Raw genomic sequence first — 11,547 nt, forward strand, 5'->3', positions numbered from 1 at the left:
ATAATAAGGCAACAATAAATGTCACTACACACACACACCTTCCCTCCCCCCCCGCCTCCATTGATACCCCACCCCCGCTGATTACCTCCTTTCCTGCCTTCGTGCTGCCAAGTGCATTCGAAGACGTGACCAAGACGTCAAAAGAATAAAACAGAAAAAGGAAAAGAAAAAGATACTTTGACTTTCGTTACATTTCATTTCGGTTCTTGTTTTTCGTGGGGGCTGCAACGTGTCGTATGCTTAATATGGCACAAGCATACAATTGAAGAGGCAGTGCCAGAGGGCGGGGGATGGGAGGGCTGGCTTGGCAGGAGGCCCCACTGTACGGGTGGACTTATCAGTGACAAAGTTTGCCCAAGTCAAGCACTCGACATATTTGTCCACCAAAGATTGGAGGAGCCGGCACACACAGGGCCACACGGCCGCAGAAGCACTGCAAAAATAATCACACAAAAAAGCTATCTTTGAGGACCGAAACTTAAGATACTCTGGGGGAAGCAAAGATGCATATAGAAGTATATGTTTAAAATATTTATACATTTTTTTCCGCACAATTTACTTCCCTCTTTTGCAGGCAGTAGAGGTCCATCTCTGGGGGCATGCAGTGGCTGTATCTGTATCTATAGCTTATGCTCAAAGTCTCCCATAAGCGAGAGGATACTATGAGGCACACCGAGAGCCTTTCAACTCAAAGGTTTTGCCCTTTTCTGCCTGGCACAATCATCATACCCTGTCGCCTTTGGAGTACCCTGTTTTAAAAGCAAAAACTTGGCCAACCTCAATGATGTTGCTGTTGTTGTTGTTGTTGTTGCTGTTGCATGGTCTCTGATAAGACCACACACAGACAGACCTATGGCTCATAAAAGGCAAACTCAATTTGCTGTTGATCACGTTTTTCTTTTAACAATTTGCACCGCACTCCCTCATCCCCTCCCTGGAACTATTTGCAACAAAGAAAATCTTTTTATTACCAAAGAAGTAGAACACACAAGAACATACATATACGAGTATGTATGTACAGCGTACAGGCATATAAAAGGAATACAATTAAAATTATTTATTAGCAAGTGCCAGGAGATATGGTAGATACTGTGCTATGTACAGATACTTTATTATGCTCAGTGGCAGTGCTGTAACAGCCCAAGGGGATACCCTGTCAAAAAAATAGCCCCCATAATGAGAGCACAAGAAATCAGAGGGAAAGATTTGCAGATTTCGACTGTAATAGATAGATTGGAGAATATAGAAGATAGGATTAAGGCATAGATATATATACTCTAACACAGAGCCCAATTTGGAGACTCCTTATGCTGTCTAATTAGCAAAGGGACAAGCAAAAGCAAAGGCAAAACCCTCTACAGGGTACACAAATTGGCCTAAACATTGGCCAACAAATGAAGCAAAAACCCGGCAAGGCACAGCCCCCAGAATCAGCAGAATCGGAGGCTGGCTCTTTCTGTTGGATGTCTGTACATTTGGCCATGTCTTTTTGGCCACTTGCCAGCCATAACAGAAGAAGCGGCAGAGGCATAACAGTGGTGGTTGGGTGGCTGCCGGCGGCTGGCGGCTGGCGGCCGGCGACTGGCTACAACAATGCGGCTGGCGACCAACAATTTTTTGGTTGCCTTTTTGGCCCAAAAGCTTATTTATGTGCGTTGCCTGCACAAAAATATGGCGCAGCAAATATTGTATTTCTTGGATATGTTTCCTCCCGCTACCCCTCTACCGCTCCCTCCCCTCCACCCCTCTTAGCCAATTGGGCGACAACTTGGGCTGCGGAATCAAGCGTATATAATGCATTCTCTGCTCTGCGTTCTGTTGCATATTTAACGAATGTTTCTTGTTTGGAAAAACTACATTTATATTTTGAGTGGCACATGGGGATTCCCCCTTTTCTAGTTTCCGCAATTTATTTGTCAATATTTCAATATTTTCTTCAAGTTTGCGTTTCCCCCGCCCCCGAAACCGATTCGTTTTCCACAATTTATTGGCCATAATTATTGGCCAGACATTTTCTGCGGCCAAGCCCAAAGGGGCAGGGAGGGGTGTGGCATGCCTCTTCTATATTGATGGGAAAATTCGTTTTTATTGTCATTATTTATGAAGAAAAAAGAGAAAAAACTCCACTTAGAGGCTGCATTTGTTGAATAATTAAAAGATCTTTTGGGTTACTAAAAGTTCTAGGGAATCCTCAGATGGAAGTCTTCCAGAATTTCATGGCTTCTTCATTCTCGAGAGATATAGATGGAACTTTAATCGAAGAGAAACTATTTCTAATGCTAATAATATTCTGGGAAAAAAGCCCCTCATATTTCCTGCTAAATCATTTTGAAAGATTTCCCTTTTTGAAAGCTGTACAGCTTCCACACAGAATTTCTTATCAAAAAGAAACCCAAGAAGAACCCAAAGCAGAAGCAGAAACAGAATGAATTTGGGGTTAAGGGACACTCCGTAATATTTCGGCAAACACCGAGAGGAGAATGCAGTGATAAAGACACAGTGTCAGTGAACTCTCTGTCTCTCTCTCTCTTATCAACGTTGTTCTTTTTGCCAAAAAAGAAGAATGTGTATCTGTATCTGTGTCTGTGTCTGGGCTTTAGTTGAGCAACAAATGATTGACAAATCGTGGGAAACAACAGGCAAGACTGATTGATGTACGGGAATGCATCTGTATCCGTATCTATATCTATATCTACATCTATATCTAAGGAGGAAGGGCACAAGTTCGTTTACCTATGGCACGAGTAAGTATCTCTATCTATATTTTCGGGGAGGGTAAACGATCTGATGTGAATAAACCCATTTCTCGCTGCTGCACTCTCAAGGGGTTCTACCGTTTCACCCATCATTTACGTTTTGATGTATTACCCCGAGAGAGAGAGAGAGAGAGAGAGACGTCTCCGAAAACAGATTTGCTAATTAAATATCATACGTATATGTGTGCATCTTCAGAAATTAATTAAGGAATTGTCACATCAATCAGGCTACAAATTATGGCTTTCTCCGTCTCTCTCTCTCTCTCTTTTTCTCTGTGTGCTACAAAGGAATTTTTAAATAAACAAATAAAATGCAGAAAATAGATTTATGTCCCCCGAGCCCGAGTGCAGGGAAATTTATGACAGATGTAAAAAAATGTCAGCATTTTCTGAAGCTCTTTTTTATGGCTCTTTTTTTATGAATGAGCGACAGCGACAGCGACTGACCATATCCATGGCCCTGGCTGACAGACAGTTCTACAAGTACTCATACACGTACTCAAGAAAGAAAAACCCCTCAAAGAAATATCACAAAAAAAGAAATGACAAAAGTTTCAGCCTTTTTTGTTCTTTGTGATGATCCTTGGATCTTCCGGTAATGAGATATCCACTCGCCGTACACTTTGTTTTCACTTCTTTATACACCATAAACACTCATAGATATATGTATTTATATCTGATATAAATTATTCTTTCGATTTCGTGTGCTCCAGGTGTTTCGTGTGGTTTCCATCTGGAGTGCAATTCTTTTCCATTTTCCTGGAAATTCTACCCAAAAGTATGGCCCTCCGGCGTTCCTGAGGGCCTATCAATAGCCAAAGCCAGTTGTCGGAGTATAGATTCCCATTTACAGGAAAGGAATTTCCAGGCGGATTTATAATTCCCGGACATGTACACGTATGCTTTGCTTTTGTTTTGTTTTTTACTCACCTTTTATAAAATGTATATCCCGTTTTCTTAGGCATCTGGTGCCTCAGTATATTCAAAATATAGAGGGGACTCGGGGCTGTGTTGAAGTATTCCAAAATGCAAAAACTTTTCGCGGTTAATCCAAGAGTTGTTTCGTATTAAAATAGTTTTTCCTTTTAACACTTTAATGCGGAACCAAATAAAATTCACGCTCTTCTTTTCTTCTTCTTCGTTTATTTCTGGCTTACGAAAATTGTTATAAAAATGCACGCAATTTTCTGCAAAATTCAGAAAATTGAAAAATTTACTTCACTTTTATTTTTTGAAAATTCTTAAATATAGAATCTTCTTTCCACAAATTTGTTTGTCCCTTAAATCAGGAATCTCTTTGGCCCGATTTTTTGTTTGGGAAAAATACAAAATTTTTCTTGTTGTTACAATATTTTTGTGTTGTTTTTGTTTTTCCACTACACTTTTGGCACTTTTGGTTGGCCTTTTCTTTCTCTAAGAATATTTATATATTCCATTATTTTTGTTGCAGTTTTGCTGTTGTTGCTGTGTGTAAAAATGTATTAGCAAATTTTTTTTGATTTAGTTGCTGTTTTAGTAACTATTTTAAGAACTTCTTTTCACTTTTTGTTGGAAAATGCCGCCACACCACACGCGTTTTTCCTTAAGGTTTTTCCTCTTTCTTTGACACTTTTTGTTGTTTTCTTTTGTTTTGTTGTTTCTTTTTTTGGCACTTTTCGAAGTTTTTACCCTTTTGGTTTTTATTTCGGAAAACTCGTCGGCATTTTCTCTGTAGATTTTGTAGTTGTTGTGTTTGCTCGATTTATCTCTTATTTCTGTTATTTTTGTGTGTCTATTTTTAGCGGTAAAAATATTCTGCGATCAGCATTTTAAAAATAAACAAAAGAGTAGGAAAGAGAAGAGATGCCGTTGCACTTATGCTGCTGCTGCTCGTGGGATGTTCGATGTTAGATGTTGTATGTTGGATGCTGCTGGTGTCCGCGTAGAACCGCATGCGCTGCCTGCTGATAATGAAGACAGCAATAGCAACAGAGCGACAAAGAGCGAGGGAGAGGCGGAGGCAGAGCAAGAGCGAGCGACAGCGACAGCGATAGCGGTTTGTGTATTTCTTTTTCGACTGAATTTGATTACGTTTCACACTTCACTTGTGTCTCGATGCGAATTGTGTTTCAATTACAAGTGTTCTTCGGCAGCTTCTTCGGCTGCTGTTGCAGTTGTCCAATTACCCGCTCCGGCGTTCTAGTCACTTCGATGAACATCTTGTAACTATTTTTGAAAAGCGCACGAACGCAACTGCAGAGCAGAGTCCGACCAGCAGCAGCAGCAGCAACAGCAGCAGAAGCGGCAGCAGCAACAGCAGCAGAGGCCCACAAACGAAACCGAAACCGAAAGCAGAGACCAAGAACAAACACCACAAAAGAGAGCCAACGAGCAACGAGTTGGGGGAGCACAAGAGAGTGACTGTGTCTCACTGTGCGAGTGTGTCCAAGAGAGAGTTTCACTGTTGTATGCGATTCCGAACAAACCTCTTAAGAGAGCCGCGCGATGGCGAACATTTCTGTCTGTGCGTTAAAGAAAAAACGAAGCGTAGCATCCGCGGTGCTGCGTTCGTGTTGGCTCTTGAAGAACTGAACGCAGCCACAACCAGCCGACCAGCCGACCAGCCGACCAGCAGACAGCAGCCAGCAACTGGCCCGAAGCCCACACTCTGTAACACGAGCGAAGCTTCGTGCGCGCGGGCGAAGAGCAGCAGCCAGCAGCACAAAAAGACGATTACTTAAGCAGTGACTAACTGGCACAGCGCGAGGGACGGGTGGGGAGGGGACAAAGAGAGCAGCAGAGTGAGAGAGCGACAAGCCAAGCCCCGCATTTCTGGCTGCTGGCTGCAGTTACTACTGTCTCTGCTGTTAGACCCAACAGAGCAATGTTAACACTTGTTTTTTTGTACGCTTGTGGAGGGGGGAGGGGGCCGGCAGATATTCTGACCAGATGTTTGTAAAGCAGATGCTTTTTCGACCCCAAAAATGGGTGTTTATGGCTGATCAGCAGCAGCAGAAGCCAAATTATGAGAGATCGTATTGGTATATTGTGTGGTGCCCATGGAAACTAGTCCGCAAGAGTATCCAGCTGTCGGCACACTTTTCCTTCAAAGAAGCCATATGCCGGCAGATTTCATGGCTAAATGACCAATCTAATTGTCCAAAAGAAGCCGCACAACTGATAATAATAATAATAATCAGGGGAAGCCCACGGGCCAGCCCAAGCAATCCATTATCAAAAAGTTTTCCGTTCGGATCTGCTCATTTAAGTCCAGGAACTTATTGGTACAACAATGGACCGTAAGTACAATAAGCGCTTATTAAATGCCTCGAATGCGAATCAACTTTCAGCTAAATGGAAACCGGCGGGGCGACGGGGACGGCGATGTGGATGCCAACGCGGAGAAACAATGAAAATGCCATGGCCGGAAATTCACGCAACGGAAGGGGAGTGGGAAAGGAAAAGAAAAGGAGTCTTCGGGGGAAAGCAGCAGCAAGACGACGCTGCCAATGCCACTTGGGAACGTCAGTCACCCACAAGATTTGCTCGAGTCACCACCGCCCACCGCCCATCGCCCATCGCCCAGCCCCCCTACCCCCATACCAAATCCTATTCCCAGTTCCAGTTTCAGTTTCCCATCATGCTATACAATCTTCAGCAGCTGCTACTCCATGAGGTCGCTGTTCGCTCTGCATCCTTCCTTTCCACTACTCTTTCTAGCTCCTTGGGGTTGGATACCCTGTACGGGTAGGGTGTTATAATTATAGGCACACGATTGTCATGCTGGAGGATAAGGTATTCCGATAGCCTTCACTAGAATCGAGACTTTCTGCGCCCTCCCCGTCCTGTAGGGCCACCCATTCATCTTTTTGGCTAGCCAAAAATTTTGCATGCCATGGCAGAAACAAAGCCAGCGCAAAATGTTTGGCCGCCTGGGAACAGAAAAGACTTGAAGAAGTACAGGCCAGGGAGCCGGGGAGCCAGGGAGCCTGGGAGCCTGGGAGCCAGTGAGAACACTGCGAAGGAATGAGCAATAGAGTACAGAGAGGGGGTGGGGCGAACAGGAGCGAAAAGAAAGAGGAAGCCTGATTGGGTTTCCATTGAAAACTGCTTGGCCAACTTTATGTTTCGACCGCAGGAATTACCCAAAAACTTGAAGCCTGTCTGTTAAGAATTTTTTTGGTTGGTTAAGAATTTGGAAGAGAGTTCAAAACTGATATTCCTGTGCATAAATCACAGGCAACCAATCTACGGGGTCCGGATCTCGGGGATTGATTAATGAGATGCGCAGCACTTAGCACGTGCTCTCGGTCCGTCCGGGGACATTGGGGAGTCACTCCGTCAGTCAGGTACAAGGACACGGATACGGATGGAGACACGAGCGCACCGGCGATTCCTTGGACACAGTTCCCAAAAAGTTATTTATGACCGCCGGGCGAATGCAATTTGTTGTGGTCAACAAATCGCTACACAAATTTCTGTTCTGTTCTGTTCCTCTTGGCTTGTTTTTTTGCACAAAAATGAGCAAGATCATTAGAGATGTGATGTGTGGGTGCGGGGGGGCATTGGGGAATTGGAGAATTGGGGATTGAGGATGGGTGGAATGAGACAGAAGTTTATTAGTCACGTTCGAGGAATGCGAGTGGCCATCGCCACCAAAAGGTGAGGCTCCCAAAAATATTCATACTCGTATTCGCATTCGTATCAAAAGCATCCAAAGACTCTCTGCTAAAAGCGGCCAAAGAAACGAGCTTAAGCCAAATGGCGTTAATCCATGAATTATTGCCTAAAAGCATGCCAAAGCGCATTAAAGTCGAGAGGTGACAGCGCGAAGAAGGCGACACAGGAGTGGAGCTGGGCGGAGGAGGTGGAGGAGCAGGAGGAGGAGGAGGACGGATCAGGCAGGTAGCCAAGGGACAAGGCAGCGGACAAGATATCAATTGTATTAGACAAAAACAAGAGGTGCGGAATACCCTCTCCAAGGGCTAAGATTTTCAACGGAACTCATCGAATATGGAATAAAGATACGCTGGTTATGGGGGAGGTGGGCTGTCCAGGGATGTTTGGGGAATAAGAAGTTTGAGAGGCTAGGCAAGAGTGGATTAGTTTGGATAGGATGAGTGGAATGGTATTTTCCTTGTAGAAGTCTTAGAGCAAAAACTCTGCTTGGAATAGATTGTTCTCGTAGGAGGGTAGATATTGTAGATAGTCGTGTATTAGGAAAAATATCTAAAAATATGAAAACGTATAAAACCTATAAATACGGCCTTTCTTTAATCTATCTATATGGACGGACTTTTTCTAATAAAGTTGGAGCTCCAAAAATATAAATATATGGTTTTTTTAAGGTTCAAGTTTTTTAAATTTTGAGTTGAAAATTTTGTAAAAATATATATGTATATTTTTTTTTAATTTTATAAGGAACTAATCTTTTTTTTAGGATTATTAAATCTATTAATCTATAAATCTATTATCTATTAAATATAGTTTTCCGGAATTTTTCAAGCCTGAAAATATATTAAAATAAAAAGCTTTCAAATCGAAAATTTACAAATTGCTGTTGTGTGTATTTTTCTTCAATTGTTTCTTGTAAATACTTGGCTTAAAAAACGGAAACTGAAATTTCCACCAGGTGACAAATCCCCAGACAAAACGATAATACCCTCGCCCATCGCCAAATGTCGCCACGGAGCATTAGTAATGCCCATGAAAGTGCCAATGGAGAACATGAAACAAACATTTTGATTTTTTAGCTCAACAAAAAAACACCAAAACATCAAAACACCAAAAAGAAAACGATAAAAATATTGACCGCAAAATATAAATAAAAGCACATAAAAATAAAAAATAAAAAATAAAAAAAAGGGGTAAAGTGAAGCCCAGTTTTGGACCGCACCCATGAGGAGAGCGCTCCAATCAGTCCATGTGTGGCCCCCCAACCGAATGCCCCTCTATCCTGCTTTTTTAGAGGTATACCTGCCCCTCCATTCCCCCCTATCCCCCCTCTATGTAGGGGTACATATATCTATATCTCGCTTTCTGCATTTGTCACAACTTTAAAGTTGTATATTTTATTTATTTTTGGGTGCCTGCTTTTGTTGTTGTATTTCTGTTGTTTCTGTGGGTATTGACATTATAATCAACGCCGTTTTCAATTTCAACAAAACCCTCTCCTGCCACAAAATGTTGCATCCGTCCCGCACTCCTAAACCCTGAGGGCGGGGGGGCAAAAAAAACTTCTCTTTGCTTTTGAGCTGTTCATTTTTTTGGGGTATCTTCCACAGTGCTGCCAGAGGGTATGTCATCGGAGAGGGTATACATGGCTTGATCAGATGTTGGCAGAGGAGAGAAGAATACAAAATTATATAAGGATGAGGATCCATGATCTGCAGATAGAACATAAATCAGAGCCATTAAGATCGGAATATTATATCATAATCATAATTTAAAATTAGCAAATCATTTTAAAATAGATCTATCGGAAAAATATCTATCCAAAGATATTCCACCCGATTTATTTTCTACATTTCCTATATCTATAGGATACACCCGCAGGCCATCCGAATATTCTCCATCACAAATCCATCCTCTCGTTATTTTTTACTTCGTTTTTCATCTTTTTGGCTCCTTCTTATATCCACTTTTCGTTTGGCAAAAAAATATGTAAATTATTGCTCTGTATCTGTGTATCTGTGTCCCTCCATATCTATCTGTGTGCGTGCGCCTCTGTGTGTTTGTATGTGTGTGTGTGTGGCATGCGTCAGTCACCTGTGGTATTTTTTCTGTTTTTTTTTTTTAGCTGAATAGTCTCGTTTTTATTGGCTGCCCCGCCTGACCCGTTCCGGCTCTGTTGCCACATAACTGAAAGATAGTTTTTGGACCTTTGGAGCTCTGATGGCCACCAAATCCCCAAGGAATTTCGATTTGAGACGTATTCCATTTCAGGTACTCAAGGGCCGCCCAGTGGGCTGGCTGGCTGGGTGTGGGGTGGGGCTTTGGATACCTTTAACGGTTCCAATAGCAATAAAAACCGTAAACTGAAAAGTATGAAAGCGCCTTAAGACTTTTGAAGCGACCGAAAGTTTCTTTGATGTTGAATTTACAGTTAGGTATGTTTTTTGGGTAAAAATGGGGTCGCGAATGGGTTCAGAAATTAATTAAAAGTGTTATTTAATAAAGTTTAAAAAGTTTCTACCAAGTAAAAGGGGTTTCATATACTTGATAGGACTTTGGTGGAAAAATGTGCAGAAAAAACTCAGAAAATCTGTCGTAGAAAAAGGAAACACAGCTTTATTTAACTTAAATATTCACTATTTAAATCTCCTTTGTAGTTTTCCTTAAACTCAAAAGTCCTTAAAATTACTTCCTTCCGCCTCCTTACCCAATCCCGGAACAACTTCCTTCCTCCCATGCCACATCTGCCTCATCGATCTCTGGAGGAAGCTGACGATTAGCTTTAAACTGTTTCCCCTACGACCTAAACCAATATTGAACCACTGTCCATATCTGACAATCATTTTGATTTATGGTGCACCCTGCCACTGGCCACTGGCCGCAGTCCACCCACCCCCACCCCTGCCCCTGCCCCTGCCCCACCCTGGCCACAGTGCAGAGAACTGCACTTGAGTAAATATTTTTCAGTGGCGGCCCCATATTCAATTTCAAATACCTCAAGCCCAGGGCCAGCTCCCTCTGCTATTATCGATAATCATTTGTTGAGGGCGTTGTGGCGGGAAGGGGAGGGGGGCGAGCAGCAAGTAAGTTGACCTTTTGGGGCAAAGGCAAACAATGACAATGAACCATGTGAAAGACAAACGAAAAGCCAAAGCCACCAAAGCCAGAAATCCACAACCAAATCAAAATTTAAACAAGAAAGAAAGGTTTGATTGGGGAGGAACGACGCTTTAGATACCCTTTTAGAGATATGCAGATATATTATAGATCACTCGATTGTTTCAATGATAACTAGATGATATAGAAGACCGATCTAAACAAGTGCCAGTTCAATAAATATTAAGGAATATAAGTACATACCTTATGGGGTTCCTTCGCTTCTCTCCACTTCTGAGAGTGTATAATGAACTCACTTATGATTATTGACACACATCTGACTCTAACAAGATCTTGGACTCTGTTCTGTTGGGTTTCTGTGTTCTGGACTCCTCTGGACAGTTGATGGAATGAACTGGAACCCAGCTAAGTATTAAATATGAACCCAACGACAGACAAAACGACACCTTCTTCGGCGGCTCCTCTATCTGTATCTGTATCTGTGTTTGCATCTGTATCTGTGTGTTTGTTTGCCTGTGAAATTCAATGCTGGGCACAAACATTTTTTCGCTGCATTCAACACTCTCATGGCGATGGGCGGCAGATTGCACTCCTCCCCCCGCCCCCCACAGCTCCTGCGAAAGACAGAACTTGAGACCCGAGACTCTCTGGTAACTCTATATTTCCAACTGTGGAAATGTGTGGAGAGAAGTGTAGGATTTGTTTGAATTCAGGAAAAACAAAATCGCAAGTGTTAATGGTAGTTTTTGGAAGTAATTTAAGCAGCAGATGAAGGTAGAGATTGGATGTGTATCTGTGTATCTGCTGGATTCGTATAACAACTCACTCGTACTTTTAGTTATGCAAATACTCTGGTTCTCTGGGGGTTTCCTTTGAGGTTTTTCTCCAGTATATTTATCTAATTAAACTATTTATATTCCCCATCTTCCCCCCCGCCCCTTGGCTTGCCCCTTCCCAGTATTCCCAGGCATACCACAAATCATTTGAGCAATCATTACAAAACTTTTCCATTGTCTTGGAT

The 11,547-nt window shown here is 42.4% G+C and overlaps 1 protein-coding gene across 4 annotated transcripts in view; it reads right to left on the reverse strand.

Annotated features, from left to right (window-relative positions):
* LOC6602257 overlaps nt 1-5,272 on the reverse strand; it is a 47,678-nt gene extending 42,406 nt beyond the window's left edge. The window contains exons 1-2 of one of the 4 annotated variants that reach the window (XM_002027251.2): nt 5,222-5,272; nt 3,687-3,943 (exon numbers count right to left, since the gene is read on the reverse strand). The gene's annotated coding sequence lies outside the window, so the exon portion shown is untranslated. Of the gene's footprint in view, nt 1-3,686; nt 4,105-5,221 lie in introns of those variants that run through there. The other 3 variants (XM_026987256.1, XM_026987257.1, XM_026987258.1) reach the window with 3 other exon arrangements.
* Between the last annotated feature and the right edge of the window lie 6,275 nt (nt 5,273-11,547).

The sequence above is a fragment of the Drosophila persimilis genome, unplaced genomic scaffold, assembly GCF_003286085.1.
Source record: "Drosophila persimilis strain 14011-0111.01,24,50 unplaced genomic scaffold, DperRS2 tig00000124-arrow-pilon, whole genome shotgun sequence".
NCBI lineage: Eukaryota > Metazoa > Arthropoda > Insecta > Diptera > Drosophilidae > Drosophila > Drosophila persimilis.